Source organism: Lontra canadensis, unplaced genomic scaffold, assembly GCF_010015895.1.
Source record: "Lontra canadensis isolate GAN:19392208 unplaced genomic scaffold, GSC_riverotter_1.0 scaffold65, whole genome shotgun sequence".
In the NCBI taxonomy this organism is placed as follows: Eukaryota; Metazoa; Chordata; class Mammalia; order Carnivora; family Mustelidae; genus Lontra; species Lontra canadensis.
Window position 1 is genome coordinate 7,745,152 of NW_022631059.1, and position 21,133 is coordinate 7,766,284.

Here is a 21,133-nt window from a genome sequence, read left to right on the forward strand (position 1 = left end):
CTGAATGGATCAGGAAGGGCAGCTGCTGGGATGCCTGGGTGGTACAGTTGCTTGAGTGTCCAACTCTCGGTTCTGGCTCAGGTCCTAATCTCAAGGATGTGAGACTGAGCCCTGTGTTGGGCTCTGTGCTCAGTGTGGAGTCTGCTTGGGTTCCCTCTGTCCCTGCCCCTCTGCTTTCACTCTCTCTCTCTCTCCCTCTATCCCTAAAATAAGTCAATAAACCTTTAAAAAAGGGGGGGGGAGCAGGTGCTGAAAAAAAAAAAATAGACAAAAGTCCTTATCGCCATGCAGGATACATTCTAGTGATGGGAGACAGACCATAATCAAAACATAGAAATGATTTATATAGTATGTCAGAAAGTGTTATTACTGTGTTATTAATAGCTATATGAAAGAACACTTAAAATAACATTAACACAAGACTGTGTAACTACCCGTATGAAAACTTCATGAGGAAGATACAACGAAAGAAATGGTAAGTATGTTGACTGGAAAATTGAGGGGAAAAACCCCTGTCACCCATCTATTTGGATTGACATGTAAGCTAAAAAATTCTACAGACATGTCTGGTTTAAGATTCTGTTACAAAAAAAAAAAAAAAAAAAGCATCTGTCACAGAGCAATGATGGGCCCATTTCATAGCAGTACGTGCCTGAGTGCCCTCCAAAACCCGCACCCTCCAGGCCAGGCTCCTGGTTCTGAGACTGAAACAGGAAGCCTTGATGGGCTTACCCTCCCACGTAGGTTGGCCAGAAGGAGTAAAGGGCAACAAGGAGCCAACCCTATTATCACGTGGTAATTTGTTCCGGGCCTGCAGGGGGCGCCCAAGGGTCGTGTTAGTGCCGCCGTTCGAGACAATGTGCGTACTATTTTGCCAAAATAGGTACAGGACTATTATTTTCTTAATTTTTTAAAATGTAACCTACTTTTAAAATTTAGAATAAATATATTTTAAAGGACATTTTAAAAATCTGTCTTCAAGTGAAAACGAGTCTCACTCGCCGTAGGAGCAGATCTTCAGTAAATTAAATCTCACCCCTGGGATGGGCCTTGAGAAGTTGTTTCAGCTGAGATTCGATCCAAGGGGGAAGGTAACAGGCAAAAAGGGTGCAGGACCAAGTGCCGCACCTGAGGGCCTTCCTTACATGTCCGTCTCTGGCCACTCGTCTGCCTGACCCTCTTCCCAGAGCAGTGGGGGAGGGGGGGAGTGAAGAGAAACTTCAAATGGAATAAAGGTAGTTAATCACGGTTTACTTAAAGAAACAGAAGAAAAGGTTTGGACAGGAAAGAGAAGGAGGAGAAGGGCAAGAGATGAAGTTGGGACCAGCTGACACAGCTCCTCACCTCCAACCAACTGTGGACAGGAGGGAATAGAGACCCAAGTCCCACTTCCCCTTTTTACAAAAAGCCAGAAATCTAGATTTTTATAAAAAATCTGAAGTCTCTTGTTGTTGAAATCGTCCCTCAAAACTTCACATATGCCAGACAGATGGAGAGCACAGGCCACCCACTCATTTGTGACCTCCAGTAAACCTCCCCATATGTACATATTGTAGAACATTCTTACTACCAAATTTTTCTCCTAAATGAAAGCATTAAAAAAAAAAATCCCTAGGTTTACTGAAATCAAAACCTGATACAAATTAGGAACTCTCTTACTGAAGAATTTCATCCCCAAGCTGTCTGATTACTTTCTCTTCTTGTCACCTCCTTCTCACACTTGCACCGTGGTCCCCAAAATTTCCTCTATATCCCTTCATAAATAACTCTTGACGTCTAGTGTTGCCTTTAAATCTAACTCAAGATTTACTCCATGCTCTAAAGACTTCCTTGGTTCTCACTAATCTGTTCCATCTTTAAATTCTGCACTTGCCCCATAATTTGGTACTTTTTCAAGCCTCCACTGTATATGCCTTACCATCTCTTTCTTGAACTTTTTTTTAATATTCTTACTGTGATGGGTAATGTAAAGTAGTGTGAGTTTATATATGGCTCACTGATTTTATAAATGGTTTTGTCATGCCCACCTTTGGAATTCTTCTGTGTCTTCCTGTTACACTTAAGATATAATTTAGATTTCTTACCAAGGCCTAGCCTCCATCTCTGACATCATTTCAAACCATCCTACCCCTCAATATGCTCCATCTTCTTAAGTGTCCATTTGTGAATGATATGTGCTCCTTTCTGCCTCAGGGCCTTTGCACCTGCCTATCTTGCTATTCAAGATGCCCTTCTCCTGTTATTCACCTGGCTAAATTCTGCCCTTCCTCAACACTCAGCCTCTGTGTCCCTCCGTCAAGAAATCTTTCTTCAACACATCCACCAACCAGAAAAAGCAGCACCCCACCCCGTTATAAACCCCTCTAGCACATTTTCTTTTGAAATATGTTTCTTCATCTCTGTAATCACAGCAGCAAGAGGGGGAGTAGGAGATTGACAGATACTAATGAATAAAAGTGTGAACGAATGAGTGTGTAATTAGAGATTAATACTGTAATATGTAAAACAATATAGCTGTTGATAAATTAACTCAGCAACAGTACAAGAGTCTGTAGTGTATTTCCGTTCACTGTGTGTGTGTGTGTGTGCGTGTGTGTTGCATGCACGCTAGATCTAGCACTAAGGTCTCACACAGCGATCACGTGGATTTATGGCCGGAGCAAGCCTTCCCTTCTCCACCAGGTGGCGCCGTGGCTCCAGGATCCGACGTCTTCTCTTTCTTTTTGCAACCCTTCAGGAACTGTCCACACTCTTGTCTACGCTCTGCAAAGAAAGATTAAACAAAATCAAGGAAACCTCTCTTCGGGACAAAATATAATCATCTCTCACTAGTAGGAATTCTTACTTTAATTTTTACCTGGCAAAAAGCAAAGCATTTCCCCAGAGCCCTCGACCGTAGGCATTATGTTTAGGCCTTTTTAAAACAGACCATTAACTAGCCTGTTGATTTCAAAGGTGCGAGCTTACAGCAATTCTGATATTGAGAAACGAGTCAGAACTTGTTATAAGTAACAGCCACAACATATCTTCAAATTAAAATATAAGTTCCCTGGTGTGACTCATTCAACAAGAACCTCATTTATACCCAGCACTGAGCCCAGCAGCCTCGTCACATAGATGCTGCTCTTGAAAGGATCTCTTTCATGGTGGAATGGGCATCTACTATCTTTTGGATACTTTTCTCTCTATTTAGGGACGTTTCCAGGTCCTGAGTGTCAACCCTCCATCCTGGAAGTCAGAACTTAATTTCCTAGCATCCTTGAGGCTCAGATGCAGGCCTGTGGAGGGAGGTGCCGGGAGCTTGGGGGTGGGGGTGGGGCTGGGGGACTGGGCACTCCATCCTGAAGGTGAGAGCAGCCTTGCAGAGGAGGCTCACTTGTCCTGAAGCAGCAGGAAGAGAGCCCTGGGCCTCAGTGACTCAGACCCAGTGGTGCTGAGATTGTAGCAGCGAGAAGTCCTACAAGGTCATCTCAATGTCATCCCTAGCTGTTTGCCTCCACTGTGGATCCCTGGACACCTCACAAAGGGTCTGTGCACATTTCAACTTACTTTTTCAAATTCTGCTGTATCTAGCTACAGAGTCCTGCTGCTCAACATGAAGAACCCCAAAGAGATGTTTCTTCTAAAGGAAAGTTATTCCTTTGTCCCTGGAAATTCAGCCGAGGTGATCAGGAGATGGAAATGCAAATTGGCGCCGCATCCCTTAGGCTGCCGTGAGGACGAAAATCCCCTTGCTACTTTGCCAGCACACATGCCAATGCCAACGGTGGACACTGAGCTGATTTTCAGTGCTTTTTTTGTTTTATAAATCACATACTCAAGAAACCCGTAGGTTGCATTTGTGTCAGATTGACACAGACCTTCATGAAGAGATGTCAGCGGAAGCCAACACATCCCTGAACCAGCACAACCACGGCCACAGGCCACAGAATCCTCGTGAGCTGGGGTGGGCTTCCACGTGCAAATGGGAAACTGGGTCTAGGGAGAGAGAAGGGGCCACTGCCTGGTTCTTGGAAAACCAAGTAACCTGGCTTGTTTTTTGATGACAAACAAAGGACAAGATTAAAGAGGTCATGGGACTCAGCGTTGTCAATCACTAATGCTTTGGTGGTCCCCAAGCAAAATCCTTGACAGGTGCTGAGGCCAAAGAGGGCAAGAAGCAGTCACTGGCTGCACCCAGTCACTGCCACCGGAAGAGAAAGTGATGCTAAGAACTGTGGAGAAGGCAGTTCCATGAAACAAATAAACATTTTTACTGTTTAAGAATGATTCTACTTCTGGCCACCCATTCTGAGAAAATAGGTCTAAAAACTGTAAACAGACTATTTACACAAGAGTGCTTAGGAATCCTCTGTTTATAAAAATGAAGCATCCCAACTACTCTGAACGGTTTGGCAAAAGAGACCAGTTTAAGTGGCTCATAGGGTCCTTCCCTTCATAAGCACTTGTCCTAATGCCCTTTCTGAAAAGTAGCAGCAGAGGGAAAGGTGGCAAAACAGATCAGATGCAAAATTACAATTCCAGTTTTGTTTCTAAAAATCATATGTATACAGATATAGATAGATACACTTAGAAACATATCAGAATGAAATATATAAAGATGTCAACATGTAACAGTGATTTTGTAGATATCAGGAATTGAATGTAACTTTTTCCATCTTTATAATTTTCTGTATTGCTTAAAAATTGTGAAATGAATATGGATCAATTTGTATTCAGGAATAAATTAGTATTAAGGTAATTGATATGTAATAATGCAAGATATACTGAAACCTGATGCAAGAATCACAAGAATCACAAGAATCACACATTGTGATTCTAGCTAGAATCTAAAAATCTAGAGGTAGATAGAATACATAGGAGGAAATTTACAGAACTATTCTTAGTAGTTGTCACGTGAAGTCCAATTATTTTATCTTATTTACACTTTCTTAAATTTCTTTTAATGACTATATACCACTTTAATAATGGTTGGGACGGAGCATCTGGGTGGCTCAGTTGGTTAAGCGACTGCCTTTGATTCAGGTCATGATCCTGGAGTCCCAGGATTGAGTACCACATCAGGCTCCCTGATCAGCAGGGAGTCTCCTTCTCCCTCTGACCCTCCACTTCTCATGCTCTCTCTCTCTCTCTTTCAAATAATTAAAATCTTAAAAATAATAATGGTTGAGACACTTTTTCAAGACAAGACTACGTTATTAACTTTCTCAATAAAGAAGACAAGATAATTTTCACATTCCACTAATCACAGGAGCTCAATCATCAGAAGAAAGGATTTGAATCTAAATAGGTCCTCTACACTATTGTCCTAAGTTTCTGAGAAGGAACAGGAAGCTCCTGAGATATTAAATCGTTAACAACATTTTTAAAAATCCCTAGAAATTCAATATTTAACGTAATGAGCACAAATCTTATGAAGCATGTTTGCTCTAAGAAGTAGCATTCACAGGCCCCTGGGTGGCTCAGTCAGTTAAGTGGCTGCCTTCCGCTCAAGTCATGATACCAGGGGCCTGAGACAGAGTCCCACTTCGGGCTCCTTGCTCAGCAGTCTCCCTGAGTAAGAAGCCCACTTCTCCCTCTGCCTGCTGCTCTCCTGCTTGTTCTCACTCTCTCTCTATGACAAATAAATAAATAAAATCTAAAAAAAAAAAGTAGCATTCATTTATAATCTATAAATATATTTGTTTTAAGAAATTATTTTGCTGATTCGAGCTAACTTAAATATACATTTTTATGATGAACCCAGTATTAAATATGTATATGTATAAAGATGACCTTTGATTGTCCGCCCAAGAGGAATGAGCCCTTCTAAATATACAGCATTTGCTTCTTCACATCCAATTCTCCTTCTGGCAATAACCTTGACTTTAGTTTGGAGATCTTCCTCTTACTCCCTCTGATGCTCAATATTACGTGAAACTTGCAGAGACATTTGGCCAAACATTGTTTTGCTTGTGTCAGTGAAAGTGTTTCTGGATGAGATTTATATTTGAATCGTAGACTGAGTAAAGCCCTTCCTAATAGGAGTGAGCCTGGTGCAGTCAATCGAAGATGTGAAAAGAACAAAAAAGGAGACGAAGAGTGAACTCCTGCCTGCCCGCTGAGCTGAGACACCGGTCCTTTCCAGGTTCCAGACTAGAACAGGCACATCAGTTTGGCATTTCCAGCTTGCTAACTGCAGATCTTGGGATTTTACCCCTGTAATCATGGAAGCCACGTTTTTATGATATTTGTCTATCAGTCACCTATCCAATGATCTATTCATCCACATTCTATTGGTTCTGTTTCTCTGGAGAACACAGACTATATACTCCCAACTCGTCCGTGTGGTCTGCATGGGCTCGAACACTTTCCAGGAAGGGGAGCAGAACAGGCTTCAGCCAATCAGCACCACTGTGGGCGCACGACTGTTCAGGAATCAGCCCATGATCAGAGCCAGAGCTTCTGATTAGCATGGGCACCGCAAATCTCTCTTCCAGCTAGCTGTAAAACTGTAGGGATGAAAGTTCTAGAACAGAGGCCAGCATTTTGCATGTAAAAGAGTGAGCTCATTTGAAAATGGAGCCAACACATAAGTGAAGCTGAAGAGTGGAGAGAAACGAGGGCCTGAATTTTAAAATGTGGCCCTGGACCCACAGAGCTAAGCGAGCTTCCGTTCTGAACTTTTCAATGTCTTGAGTCAATTCTGTATTTGCTGATGGGATTTTGGCTTCATTTCTTGTGATTTATAATCGGAAGAGTGTGCCCTGGTATGTTCTGGCCACAGCAATGTCATGGCAGAGCCTGATACAAAGCCTTACTACAGGGAGTTGATATTGGGAGGTGGCCCTGGGGAACCAGAGCAGGGAGCCAGGGGGTGGGGGGGGGGGGGGGGTGGCGCCGGGAAAAGTGAAAAAGAGGAGGCAGGAAGCTGTTCCCAGGGCCCTTTCCTGAGCTAGTTACCCTGTGGGCAACTGGATTGATCCTTCCTGGGGACTCTTTGGGACACTGTGTACCCCATATCACAGGATTGTTCTCACCACAAAGACAGCCCCTATCCGCCCATCCAAGGTTGGTCAAGGGTTGCCCTGGGCTGTTAACTTCTTTGTACTTCCAGGTTTGTTCTTGTCCAAGAATGGCTGCAGAAGCTACTAGAGGCTGGCAGCAAATTCCCAAGAGGTGAGGCAGAGCTGAGTAAGGTGCACCTTTGCACAGCTGTTTGTCAGGCCAGTGGCCAGGGTGGAAAGATAGGTCCAGGGAGGGTAGATGACAAGGCACTAAAGGTACCCAACACAATTAAGTATCAGTTATCAGCACAACAGATATGCCCTCTAAGGGCTTCACCATGGGTTTATGAACTTGGGGGGAAAAAAAAAAAAACAGGGCTGAATCCTGCATAGCCCAAGCAGGACTCAAACGCTGACATCTCCTGTCACTCTTACTTAAGACTAAATAATCCCCCTTGGGAATTCCCTCACGCAACGTCTTAGGAAATCATCCTGTTGCAGAACAGAGTCAGACCAATTGTGTGTAGGCGGAGGAGGGCTTTCTCCTGCCGCACAGAAGGGCCCCGCTGTCATTCATCCCTGGAAGCCATCTGTCTGAATCTGAAAGATGAGAACTGGGGAGGTGAACTTCAGATCAGGTGAAGAAAAACCTTTTTTTCACCTTGATCCAGGATTTAAGGAGGTAAGGGGGAGAGGGACCTGCCTCATTCACTCACACATTCACGTAGCATGTTACACACTGAATGTGACCAGGACCAACCACATAATTTTCAGGGCCTAGTGCAAAAGGAAATGATGGTGGGGGGATTGTTCTAACATTATTAACAATTTCATTTTGGCAACAGCAGAGCATTATACCAAGCGTGGGGAATCTTCAGACAAAAGGGCCCTAAACATCATCGGCACATCAGTCATTGAGCCCAGTTTCAGGCATATATCAGCAAGCAAGACCCACTCAGCATCCGTCCTCATGAAGAGTCTAGGCTGGGATTCATGCTGTTCCCTCTAGCAGTCTTCTTTTCCAGGTATCTTTCACAGCATGAGCACTTGCTAGAGTGAGGTTGATTCTATATTAAAGAATTTTTCATGTCACCTCTTCCTTAAACCTCTGGAACTTAACCAAAGAATCAAGGATACATTCCAGTGCAGAGTGGGGGGGGGGGGGGGGGTCCGGCTATGTTGAGGGACATCGGGTGTGTCTCCAGAAAGCACATGTGTCCCAAAGGGCAGTTTCCTAAGGGATTGTCAAGTCTAATTTTAATTATTGGCCACAGTTGGTTTATAATCTGATTTAGACCCTAAATGCTAAATAATGCAGGATAGTCCCTCCCCCCTCCCCGACACACACTGGAATTCCCACTCTCCCACACAGGAAGCTCCCACACTCCCTACCCTCTTATATCTGATGGCTTAACATAGCTACCTGGTTTGCACGACATTTGAAGATTTTTTGAGCCCAAGACCGCTGAAATCCATGGTACTCACTCAGGAATATTTACGTTGTTCCTCACTATATTTTCACAGAACATCTCTGCAGCCTCCAAAGCTTTTGCCCAACACCGACATCTGCAGAGCCAGCACCAACCCCTACTAGTCCTGCTAAGTTGGGGAGTGAGAGCAGGTGCCACACGTGAGAAGAGTGAAGGGGGCACAGGTGCAATCAGGGCACACTCAGATGTTCATGCCGCAGGTGTTCCTCGTAGGGGACTTCCTGTACTTACCTCGCCGTGGGATAACGCTGTTTACCTTACAGGAACGTGTATTTCTTATCACTGCGTTATATGAATTACTCTTATCATAGTCTTACCTGCGGGCACTTTGACTTTAGCTTGTGCTGGAACGGGTTCCGTAAATTAATGACTAAAATTGTAGGAATCCCGTGAACATCTTAATTCTGAAGGAGGCATCCCCATCGGCAGGAAATGCTATGGGGCAGTTTTGTTTCAAATATAAGAAAAGAAAAAAAAATGGAATCTTCGGGTACATTTCATTTTAAAAATCTCTAATTCATGCTTTATGATGCTTTGTGTTCAATTTGACCATAGTGAAGACAGTCCCTGATAAGTAATAGATATTGTTTTAATTTCAAAAGTGATCCTTTTTTTGTATGTACATTAAACTTCCATAAATGTTTTCTTTTTTAAAGAATTCTACTGTTTTTTTTTCTCCTGGGTTTTATGATTGCATGTGATTTTTATCTGCTTATTTTAAAATTTGTTACATTTCCTAAGTGCCAGGGATGAGCTGCTAAAGCCTTAATTCTTTCTCTCAATCCAACTTTTGTCCAAAATCGGAAATCACCTAATGAACATTCGAGAACGCAAATGTCATCCACTTGGGGCTCCTGGCCAACTGCTTTTCAGACCGGGAAGGAGATGCGTACCTGGCCCTACGCACCGAGATAACATTGTCCTCCTGAGCAAAACAAATCAGTTTCAAAAGTTTCCAAGTTACCTAGGACAAAACAAGGAAGTTTAGCTGAGATCATTTAAAAAACAAAAAATGCTTACTCATTATAAACTCACCTCTGCTTAATTATTTCCTCTGTCTTGGCTCCCTAAGAAGTTTGGAGTTTTTTCAGAGGAGTTGAAATCCGAGGCTTCGTGGGGTCCCATCTGCCAAGTGCATTATTCTGACCAAGCTCCAGGTTTGGGGTGACTTCTGTCAACAATCTTGGGTCTCAAATTCAGGTGCCTGAGAGGGACACCAAAATGTGTGATTCACCCAGCCATTTGAGAAATAAAAATGTCTAAGCATTTGGAGTCTTAAGAATTTGAAACAGGAGAGCCTGGGTGGCACAGTCTTAAGCGTCTGACTCTTGGTTTCGGCTCAGGTCCTGAGATCCGGCTCTGTGCTCAGCGTGGACTCCGCTCAAGACTCTCTCTCTTCCCCTCCCTCTGCACACCCCCCAACCCAAAGATAAGCAAATAAATATATATATATATTTTTAATATGGAATGCTTCACGAATTTGTGTGTCATCCTTGCGCAGGGGCCATGCTAATCTTCTCTGTATCGTTCCAATTTTAGTTTGTGTGCTGCTGAAACGAGCACAAGTAAATAAATCTTAAAAAAAAAAAAAAAGAATTTGAAAGCAAGAATCCTAAACAGATATTCTGCTGGTATTCAGATGATACCTGCTGCACGTCCACTCTGGGTCTTGGGTCCCAAAGTCCTGGTGCTGATAATTCTTTAGTGGTGGATTTCTATTTTGGAATCCCACATACGAACCTTGGTCATCCAGCCACGCTTCTGCAAGCCTTTGTCCTATGCCAGAAAAATCCCTTTACTAATTAGGCTGGCCAGCACCAGTTTCCATTGCTTACAATCAAAAGAATCTAAGCTGCTACCAAACCCAGAACTTCTGTCTCCACCAGGTGCCAAGAAAGGGCTGCATACGGGAACTGTTGAACCATCAGGACCCTCACTCCACATCTCCTCTGGGCTCAGCGGCTCCAGTCTTCTTTATCTCTGAGAATTTTCTTCCTGCATTGCTTCAGTTACAGGGGTATGGGGAGTAAGAGTTGGGCTCCCCATGACTCCTGATTGAGAGACCACACTAGCAAGTGGGCTATTTCCCAAATCCCAAATCAATGCTTCTGAGTGAGATCCAAGTGGCTCATTTGAATCAATTCGTCCACCCATCTTGGCTAATGTAGGGCCAGAATCCATTGTCACGTGCCATCATGGTTGCCAAGGGCTCAGGCCAGTGGCATAGGGAGAGGAGCCATGTCTCAGTCACATGGGCTTCCTTGAGGCATGGTTCTGGGCAGCTCTGCACGGGGATCTGTGATCACGGCCTGGTACCCAGCACGAACCTCTCTGTGTGCTTCGTGAGATTATTTGTCAGCAGAGACTGTGATGTTCTAAGTGTTGTGGAAGATAGTTCCTTGAAAGTTCCTCAGTGATAAAATAGTAGGGGATAGTCCCTTTAAGAAACCGAACTTGGTCATTCGTGCCTTCATTCATTGTCCATTGAAAGATCCTAGTTGATTCTACCTGACCAAAAAGAAAAATAAATAAATAAATAAAAATAAAAAATTTAAAAATTGGTCTATTTATGTCTCCTGGGCAGTAGGCATCAAGGTAGCAGAGGGACATAGAACAATACTATACTTGGGGATAACAGGGAGAATTGCTTGATTGTGATATGAATAGTTCTCAATCATTTAAATTTCACATCTCAATACATTTTTTTTTTAAATATGGATGGGGGAGCAGTATTGTCAGAGAGGTGCCGACCTTTTATTTTGCTAAGGAAAGACATTAAACCAAGGAAGCTTAAATCTAAAACCAACAACTAAAAACAAAGACTTTACCATCGAATAAAAGGCTGGAAGAGAATAAAAAACAACCTTTCTCCATAAAAAGTTGTTCCTCTCAACTTGTTCTAACTTTATAAAATCCCTAGCCACTGAGGCAGCAGACCAACCAGCAACCCTTCCCAGTGAACTTGAATTTGGAATCCACTCCACGACACAGTCTGCCTTACCAGAGAGTGAAGTTTAAAATGGGAGGGGTCAAAGACAATACCACTTCCATTAGAATTCTTCCCTCCTACAACCATGGTTTTCAACAGAAGTGAGGGCATGTTCCCCCATCTGAGTGTGGTGTCCTTCTGTGACATGAAGTGCCAGCTGGAAGCAAAACAGAGCCTTATACTACCTGCTGGCCATGGGCCAGGCACTCCACTAAATGTACACACACATTTGATACTATTTGATACATTTAATACATTTGACACATGCATAAAATCACACACACATTTGGTAATATTCTCTTTTTCACTGATGAAGAAGCCAAAGCTGGGAGACATAATATCATTTGTCCATAGACACACAGGTTGATCAGTTCTGAAGCTCGGATTTGAAGAAAACAGCATCTGCTGCCCAAGACCACTTTTCAACATGACTTTTCTCCTTAAAGATTCAAACGAGGATTTTGACAACCAAGAGACACACACACGTGTTTTCATTTTAGAAAAAAGATATTTATGAAATAACTCATTTTATTTTGGACTCCAGACTTGAGACTGTAGAAAATGTTAATAGCTCAGTTGCCTGAGTCATGGTGGTCATCTTGTTGAATAACAAAATATCTGAGTCACTTAGACTTTAGAAAAGAAAACACATGAGGAGCTTTATTTGTGATTGAATGGTTTTGAAATCAAGTCACAAGCTCAGGCATGAGGATCAAATACTTCTTTATGTTGGTGAGATGAGCTGATTGTAAGTGTTATGTAAGTAAAAGTGTATAGGCTGACACCCCCCAGGACGTTGTTAATGGTGAAACCCTATGGACTCATTGATCACCTGTCTTCAGAGCAGGGCAAGGGAGCCTTTTCATTGCATTCTATCAAATGGTTGTTTATCTCAAGGATAAAAAATAATTTCCCTCCATCCCTCTGTCTCTAGCTACATTTCAATGGCTGGATTTAATTCCTATATATTCACTTGCAGCCTTGACCTTGGGGTAGGTGGAATTGTCATCGAGTTCTGTGAGTATGGACTCTTCTGTCCCTGAAAATAACCCTTGAACTTCTACAAAGATTGCCAGTTCCTTGATCAGGATTTTCACAGTTAGAGAAAGGGCTTCATTTGAGGATATCTCAGTGAAAGAAACAAATTTAGACCTAGAGCCATGCCCAATATCAGATTCTTTTCTGAAAGCTGGTTTTGATAAAACAAAGGGTACAAAAGCAAGTGCGCATTGGATGTGATGGGAACACATAAGGCGCTAACCTGGCATTTACTACCCATCAGACATTATTCTAAGTGCTTGATCTGAATTAACTCGTTAGATCATGTTAATACCATTAGGAGGCAGGTAGTATCGTAATCCATATTTTATAGATTAAGAAACTGAGACACAGCTGCTGAGTGATTTGTCCAAGGCTGCATAGCCAGGAAGTAGGAGAGCTGGATTTAAACTCCGTTGGTCTGACTTAAATTAGTCCCTTTTAACCACTGTGCCAATGAGGCCATTGAGATGGGATGGGGGAAGGTCTGGGTGGCCACAAGAGCACCACAGAGTGTACTGGATCCCAGAAAGGACTCCAGACTTCCAGCCACACTGAGGACATCCCACTAGCGCTGTTCATATTTATTAAGATGTGAAAAGAAAATGGACAGTTTCCGCATTGATTCAAAAAGAAAAATGTCAACATTCAGAGAGTCTTCATGAAAAGTCTGTCTATTGCCCTGGGTTGGCAAGTCCCAGGACCGGGCTGCTGCTCAGGATCCTTGCAAGGTTGAAGAGGACACCCTGAAACGCTGGATGGGAATACAGACTCTTTTCTCTATGGTCTGGTCACCGCAGGCCAGATTTCTTGTTTTGGAATCAAAGATGCACCCCCCTTCTTTGGTTAAACTAAGCAGAAAAGGAACTTGTTGACAGATATCGTGGAGTCCACGGAATTGATAGCAAAACTAGACGACTAGACCTGAAAAAGCAGGCAGACCTCAAGGGGGATGAAGCCATCAAACTGTGGCCAGAATTATACCAAAAGGAAATCTGGTTAGTTAATAGTCACTGACGTGCTATAAGGACTGCTGGCAGGGCACACGGAAGTCCCTCCCGGTCACCGCCCAAGCAAATCTCAAATCCACAGGCTCCTCGAGGAAACCCCCACTCGGAGCATCCAATTGGCTCAGGCTAGTCACATGCTCTCTAGTTAGGGTCAGCTGGGAAAGGTTTTTGCTTTTTTTTTTTTTTTAACTCCAGTATAATTAATGTACAGTGTTATATTAGTTCCAGGAGCACAATATAGTAATTCAGTAATGCTAGACATTACTCGGTGCTCATCATGATAAGCGTATTCTTAATCCCCCTCCACTGTCTCCCCTTCCCCTCACCCACCACCCCTTCCGCAGCCATCGGTTTTCTCTCTATTGTCTGTTCTTCTGTTGGTCTCTTTTTCCCTCTCCATTCCTTTGTCTTGCTTCTTAAATTCCACATGTGAGTGAAATCATATGGTGTTTGTCTTTCTCTGGCTGACCTACTTCATTCAGCACAATACCCTCTAGTTCCATCCCTGTTGTTGCAAATGGCAAGACTTCTTCCCTCCTTCTGGCTGAATAATATCCCACTCACTCTATACACCAGCTCTTTTCTTGCCCTTCATCTACGGTGGACACCTGGTTGTTTCCGTATCTTGGCTACTGTAAATAATACTACAATAAACATAAGGGTGTGTGTGTCTTTCCGAATTAGTGTTTTCACTTTCTTTGGGTAAATACTCAGGAGTGGAATTACTGAGTCATATGGTATTTTTTATCTTTTATTTTTTGAGGAACCTCCATACCATTTTCCACAGTGGCTGCACCAGTTTGCAAGCAAGGGGAATTTTTTGAGCTTCCTCGGCTTCTGTAGGTGTGCCAATGTCCCTATTTTAGGGTTCCTTAAAATATTCTAGGTTCAAATATTCAGAATGGTGTATTTGCCATCTAGATTTAAGGAAAATGCAATGATCATCCAAAGTATAGAAGGATATTATCCTCAAGACGGGAGAGTATGAACGAAGCCGGATGAAGACATGCTTTGATTCTCAGCTTTCCCACAAACTTACTGTGTGGCCACGGGAAGGTCTCTCATAATTTCTGAGCCTACATTTCCTTGTTTGCAAAATGATAGTCAACCCGGTATTTACCTTCTGGATTTGTGGTGATTCCCAGAAATTGTGAGAGCAGGGAAACGCACAACATTCATAAGCTACACCTGAACATGTTACATACTGTGTATACTGATTCTGCACTTCCACTCGAGGCAGAACTAGCAGGAAGAGAGTCCTATAGTAGGAAAGGGGGGGGGCATACATTGGGGTGGACCATGAGGGATTCAGGGCTGAATGATGGAGGAAACCTCCCAAATTATCTTCCCAGTTAACATTTAGAGAAAAATCTATTCGCACCTTCTTCCAACATCCTTGAGAATGTAAGCCCTTCAGTATTTTTTCCCCTACAACTCACTGGATGGCCACGACCACTGGATGTTTTTTCTCGGTGTGTACTTTTCAAGATATCTTGCAGAAGTTTCCCTTTAGGAACCTGCTCTTTGTTCTCATGTGATAGAGGCTTCTGAAGATAGGATTATACATATAAAAAAATGCCACTTGGTCCCCAAAATTCCACCACAGATAAACCTGCCCAAAACACCCACCAAAAGCACTCCTTCTGGAATTAAGACATTCCCCTGTCTTTGCCTTCAGTTAATAGGACTTTAGCTAGGATTTACTTGCCAGTGTTGACTGCTTGTTACAGGCCTCAAATGCATTGTCTTATTTAATCCTTGAACCGATTCTATGAAGTAAGTTCCGCCATTTACAGAAGCAGAAATTGAGTCTCAGGGAGAGGATGTCATTTGTTCAAGGTCATGCTTTAAACCCAAGTTTCTCTTCCTCTAACCTTTAACCCACTACCTTACGGACAATGTATTTGACAGGATGAGTGAACACCTTGAATGTGTATGGCAAGTGTGTTGTCGGGGCAGGTTCGTGTGTTGGGGGGTGTGCGGGTATGGGAGGGTGTGACCAAAGGGCCGCTTGTGCGTAGGCAGCCGTATGTGCGTGACGGGGGTGGGCATGCTCCGTGGCTGAGCCAGATTTCCTGCCTAGGGAGCCCACCCTGGGTTCCTCCCGTCATCATGGAACTCTGAGATTCTGAGCTTTGAGGGGCAAGTTGGAATTTAAACTTGTCCTATGAGACTTTGGAGGCCCTCATTATTATACTCGTTCCCCTGGGAAGGACACGTCCACACAATCATCGTGAGACGCTCACTATTGAAATAATCCACCTCATCTCAAGTCTCTAGCTGGTAGGAAGAGCTTTTATGATGGTCACTTCTTTCCTACTGGGTCATGACTATCAGAGCCCAGAGACCTCAGGAGGTTTCCTGGCGTTAGCTCTCTCAGTGGACTTCAATGAAGGGTGGTTGTCGGACATTTTTCATTTTGGCTCCACTTCTGAGGGAGCCCCTGACTTGAGCTCCTCGGTGTCCATGGGCCCATTAAGCTTTCCCGCTGCCTGGGCAGAAATGTAATTTCTGGAATAAGAAGAGTGGGCTTTTTCTCTTTTTCCTTAACACCTTATGATAAGAAATTGTGACATACCTACCACTGTTTTAAGAGTGCATAAGGACTCATTCATTAACAACAACAGAAGAAGAGGGACGCCTGGGTGGCTCAGTTGGGTAAGCATCTGCCTTCAGCTCAATTCATGATCCCAAGGTCCTGGGATCGAGCCCCTCGTTGGGCCCCCTGCTCAATGGGGAGTCTGCTTCTCCCTCTACCCCTCCCCGCTGCTCATGCACTCTATCTCTCTCAAATAAAGAAATAAAATCTTAAAAAAAAACCCACAGAAGAACAGAAAGAAAGGAAAAAGGGAAAAAGAGAAAGAAAAAAGAGAAAGAAAAGAGAAAGTGTTAGTATGGGAGCATTCGTACCCATGGGGAAACCCTTATTTTTAGAGACAATAAACTTGTTTTTGGTTAATAATGCAGAGTAACTTTGGAGTTAGACAGACTTGGGTTTTGAACTGACCACTTTCTAACTTGGACAAAAGACTTACCCTGAGTTTCATTTCTCTTTTCTGTACAATAGAATAATAATATTCATGCTTCTCAAACTTTAATGTGACAAATCACCCAGAGGTGTGGGTAAAATACAGATTCTGGGGGAATCTGTGAGTATTCACGCAAACACACAAGATCCCAAGTTGCAATAGGATCCAACTGATCGGCTTCCTCCTCATTGCTGAAACCATCACCATTTGGTGCTGCACAAAGACCAGACACTGGGAGGTCTGGATAGCTGTTCTCTGGCGGGGGAAGGTCAGGTGGCGGGATCTAGATCGTGAGGCTTAGTTGACATTTGCTACTGAAATTTGCTACTGAACTTTGTTTTCCCTAAGGACAAAAGAGCTCTCCTAGTGTTTTCTTGTTTCAGAACAGTTCCCTTGGCGCACTTCATGAATATTGAAAAGCAATCAGATATCCAGTCCCATTCATCCTGGAGTTGACTCATGGGGGACTACACACGTACTTTCCTCCAGTCCCTTGTGGTGCTTATTGTCTATGGAAGTATGCACTGGTGGTTCCTGTTGACGCTCTGGCAAAACACAATCAGAGATCAACAATGCTCCATGCACATCAGCAACCATAAGAAGATATGTTGAGGCAGGCTCTTGACACATGGGAGCGAAGCAAAATGTATTTTGCATCCAAAATAATGAGCAATAATAATTCTACCATAGAGTTTCTCCAATTTTCACCCTGATGGAATTAGCCAAGTTATATCATGCAAGAAAAATGTAGAGTAGGTATGTGAGGATGTGATGATGGTGTCATTGTAAAAGTCAGTTATGAAACATAGATAGTACCAATGGAATTTTCCAAAATCAATGGATTGTTTCATTAGGCAGCTTAACTTGACTCTAGAGCCAATAGTTATACCTATATCTTCCAAAACTATTGTTGATAATAATAGCTAATACTGTTTACCACGTAATACTGTTTATAACATTAACTCATTTAACCAATTATGTCCATTTTCATGTGGAGATGCGTTATTAAAGAGTACACGTCTTCTTTGTACAGATTTCTGTTTTCTCCGACATTTCAAAAAAAGAAAAAATGAAATAAAATGTTCCTTTATATATAAAATTTGTCATTAAACCCATTATTTACTAGGAACTGTGTTTCACTAGAACCACAGCATCAATCAACTCAAAAAGTACAGCTATAACAAATAAGACATTTAATCTCTGTTATCTTGCAGTATATTATTTGACAAATATTTGTGGAAACTCAAAACCAATCCAAGCATAGGTACAGGTACTAAGAAAATAGCAGAGAGCAAGACAGACCGTCTTCCTGCCCTCAGGGAACTGACATCCTAAAGCAAGCTAGAATTCAAGTCATAGGATTGTGGCTATGTAATACTATTATAGCTATAATTTATAAAAGTATAGAAGAGTCACTATGATTTCCATGTTGATAGATGAGGACAAGGTGAACTAATCGGTTATATGTGGTGGGGTAAATTCAAACTCAGGTCTGGCTTAAGTGTTCTAAGAAACACATTTTCTCCTATAAAAAGGAAAATAATACTTATTTTACAGTATGACTGGGTTGGAAGCGATAGTAAAGTATCTGGCACACACATGGGAGCTCCTCAATAAATTATAATTTGTAGTAAGAGGAGGAAAATGATTCATAAACTTGAGTATCTACCTTGTGTTTTTCACCTCCTTCAAAATGGAACAGCTCCTTTAATGAGGAAACTTCTCAAAAGTTCTCCCTATGCAACTATGTTTTGGAAGATTTAAGATACATTTTTCTATAATATAACTCTAACATACCAAGAGGACTGAATTCTACTCAGAGATCATGAACATATATGGGGCCCAATGAATGTTTGTGAAGATAGTGTTTGTGTTCTACCCATTACAAGTATCCATCTCAGCCTTCCTGAGATGCAAGTATGGTAACCCCCAATTTTATGAATGAGGAAACTAGGTTCACAGAGGTTAAATAACTTGCCCTGGGCCATACAGCTTGTGAGTGGTGGATTCATGGCTCCAACCCAATACGTGGAGACCAAAACTATTATTTATACAGAATTGCTTTCTATATGACACACAAATAAAGCCTTCCAGGATTTACCAACAACTCCTTCCTCAGAACACAGAGAATGCATTGATACTGGTCTTTCTCTTTTCACTGAAGAATGAGGAAATCTTCAATAATTAAAGGTCTATTATTTGCTTATTGGGTGTTGGCCAAGGTAAACACCTCTATATCCTATGCTCCAGAAAAGGCAAAACCAAGGAGACAATGTCTGTAATTTCAAGGAGGCTTTTGTCTACTTAGGCAGAGAACTCTGAGACAAATGTCATAGAGATTATGACATTCATTTTTTGAGAGCCCAATTCCTGTACTTAGTAACTGTATTGATAAACATTTGAGAGGTTGATTATACCTTAGGGACTTTCAATGCTTTATCATCCTCAGGAAAACATCACTAGCTGGGTGCTCCCATTATCAGCACTTTGAGATGAGAAACTTGAAGCTTACAGAGATCATCTTCCCTGCTTTATGTGCCTACCAAGTTCCTGAGCTGGGATTTGAACTCATCAGCATTTCTTAGCTAATATTCCCTTGGCTTCATTCAATTTTACAGTTTCCTTTGTCAAAAGTGCAATACTAAGTTGAACACAAGGGATAATAATTGAGACATTACAAATTGCCTCTCTTGCATGCAGTTTGCAAAAACCAAGGCATGCAATATAGTAAGGCTATGAGGTAGTATTCACTGAATGCTTTCTTGTGCTAAGAACTCTGTCTGCATTGTTTTCACAGCAAATCTCATGAGGTTGGCTATTATTATTCCTGCTGTTTCCATGAAGTGTGGCGGCTTTACTAAGGTTGTGATGTTGGTTCTAACACCATCCATGCTCAGATGTGGGAGGTAAGTCCTCGACAGATCCACAGTCAGAAAGCAGATCTAGGACTTACACCAAATTCAGTCAAAGCTTTGAAGCACAAAAATATACTACTATTTAATACATTTGAAAGAATTTTGTTTTTTTCAGTAGTGGAAACCAGCTATTGTCCCTCCAAGGACTTTTCCACTCCACCCTCATCATACAAGCTCACACACATGCACACACACACACATAATCACACTTTGTCATCCGCAGTGGCTCGGTGTGACGGCTGGAGTATAACTATCCATTCAAGACTTGGTAAGATTTCCCAGAACCAAACAGAGGGCCTGGGCCTGTCTTGGTAATGATGGTGGACATTTATAAGATGCTTCCACATCTCTCATTAGTAATTCCCAGCAGAATCCCAGGCAGGATGACTCACAGAGGCGAAGTAATGAGCTAGGCATGAGGCCTGGTTAGGAAGAGTGTTTCTGGGACCGGGCTCAAAGCAGTCGTTTTGAATTGAGCTGCACCTTGTCAAGAATGGATATGTGTTGATGTCAACCAAGTTTACAAGAACCAATCTTCTTCCCTCTGCAATCCAGTATAAAAATTACCGGGAACTTTCTCCACTGGTCATGAGAAACCAATCTCCTGGAAATAAGAAAGTCCTTGCTGGCTGTTATGACACTAAAGACTGCCTGTGCTACTAAGGGTCTACTGGGAGTTTATAAGGCAACACAGTGCTAAAGTCATATGAAAATCTAGAAAATATGCTTGGATGATCTGTCCATTTCAGTGAAAATCTAGAAAATATGAAATCATTTCCCTTTCTTCTTGGGTGCACCTGCAGAGAGAAAGAAAAGAAAGCAAAGGAAGGGGAATAACTCAATGTCCGACTCAACAGCACAGCTATTTCTTGACCATTCACTATGTGCCAAGCACCTGCCAGAAGCAAGATACACAATGGTCCGCTAAACGTTTGGGGCTGCTCTTTTTTTAACCACCATTAGCACAGAAGGCAATGTTGTATCACACAGCCCCACTCAAACTGATCCCATAACCACCCCCACCCCCACCCCTGCCCCCCCCACACCCCGCCTTGGTGATACTCCCACTTAAGAATATCCCAATATCCCAATATTCTGAGATGTTCTTGGTTTAACAAAAGATGATGTAAAATTCATGATGTATATAATAAGGGCTAGAATCAGAAAATCTGGGGTCTGAATCCCACATGAGCCACATGTGACATCAGACTTAATCTCTAAGCTTCAGTCTTATTGATTCCTTTATTTTCATCATTGGGCTGAACTCCATGGGAAAACTTTTGTACAATGTCCAGCTTAAGTGCCTGGTTTATCATAAGCTCTCATATGTATACTATATAAAATGTATATAGTACATATAGTATATAATCTACCGTATGTGATATATAATATGTACTATAGAATGTGTATGTAAATAGATGTCAATGTAAGTAGATATAATGCATTTACCAACACATCATAACAGTATATAAAATACATTGTATTAACATAAGTAACTTTATAATTAATATGATACATTATATTAACAGAGTTATTTTTATTAACATTAGCAGTCATTAACAACTCAGGACAAATCTGAAATGACAAGAGTTCAAGCTCAATGTGGACTGCTGAAGATTCTCAAGAAACAAACCAGAGGTTTACAATAAACTCGCCAGGGAAGAGTGGCCAAAAGT

The 21,133-nt window shown here is 42.2% G+C and overlaps 1 non-coding gene across 1 annotated transcript; it reads right to left on the bottom strand.

Moving 5' to 3' along the window:
• Nucleotides 1-9,932: 9,932 nt before the first annotated feature.
• Nucleotides 9,933-10,039, bottom strand: LOC116880169. Its single transcript, XR_004385179.1, has one exon. It is a non-coding gene; the product is annotated as a U6 spliceosomal RNA (small nuclear RNA).
• Between the last annotated feature and the right edge of the window lie 11,094 nt (nucleotides 10,040-21,133).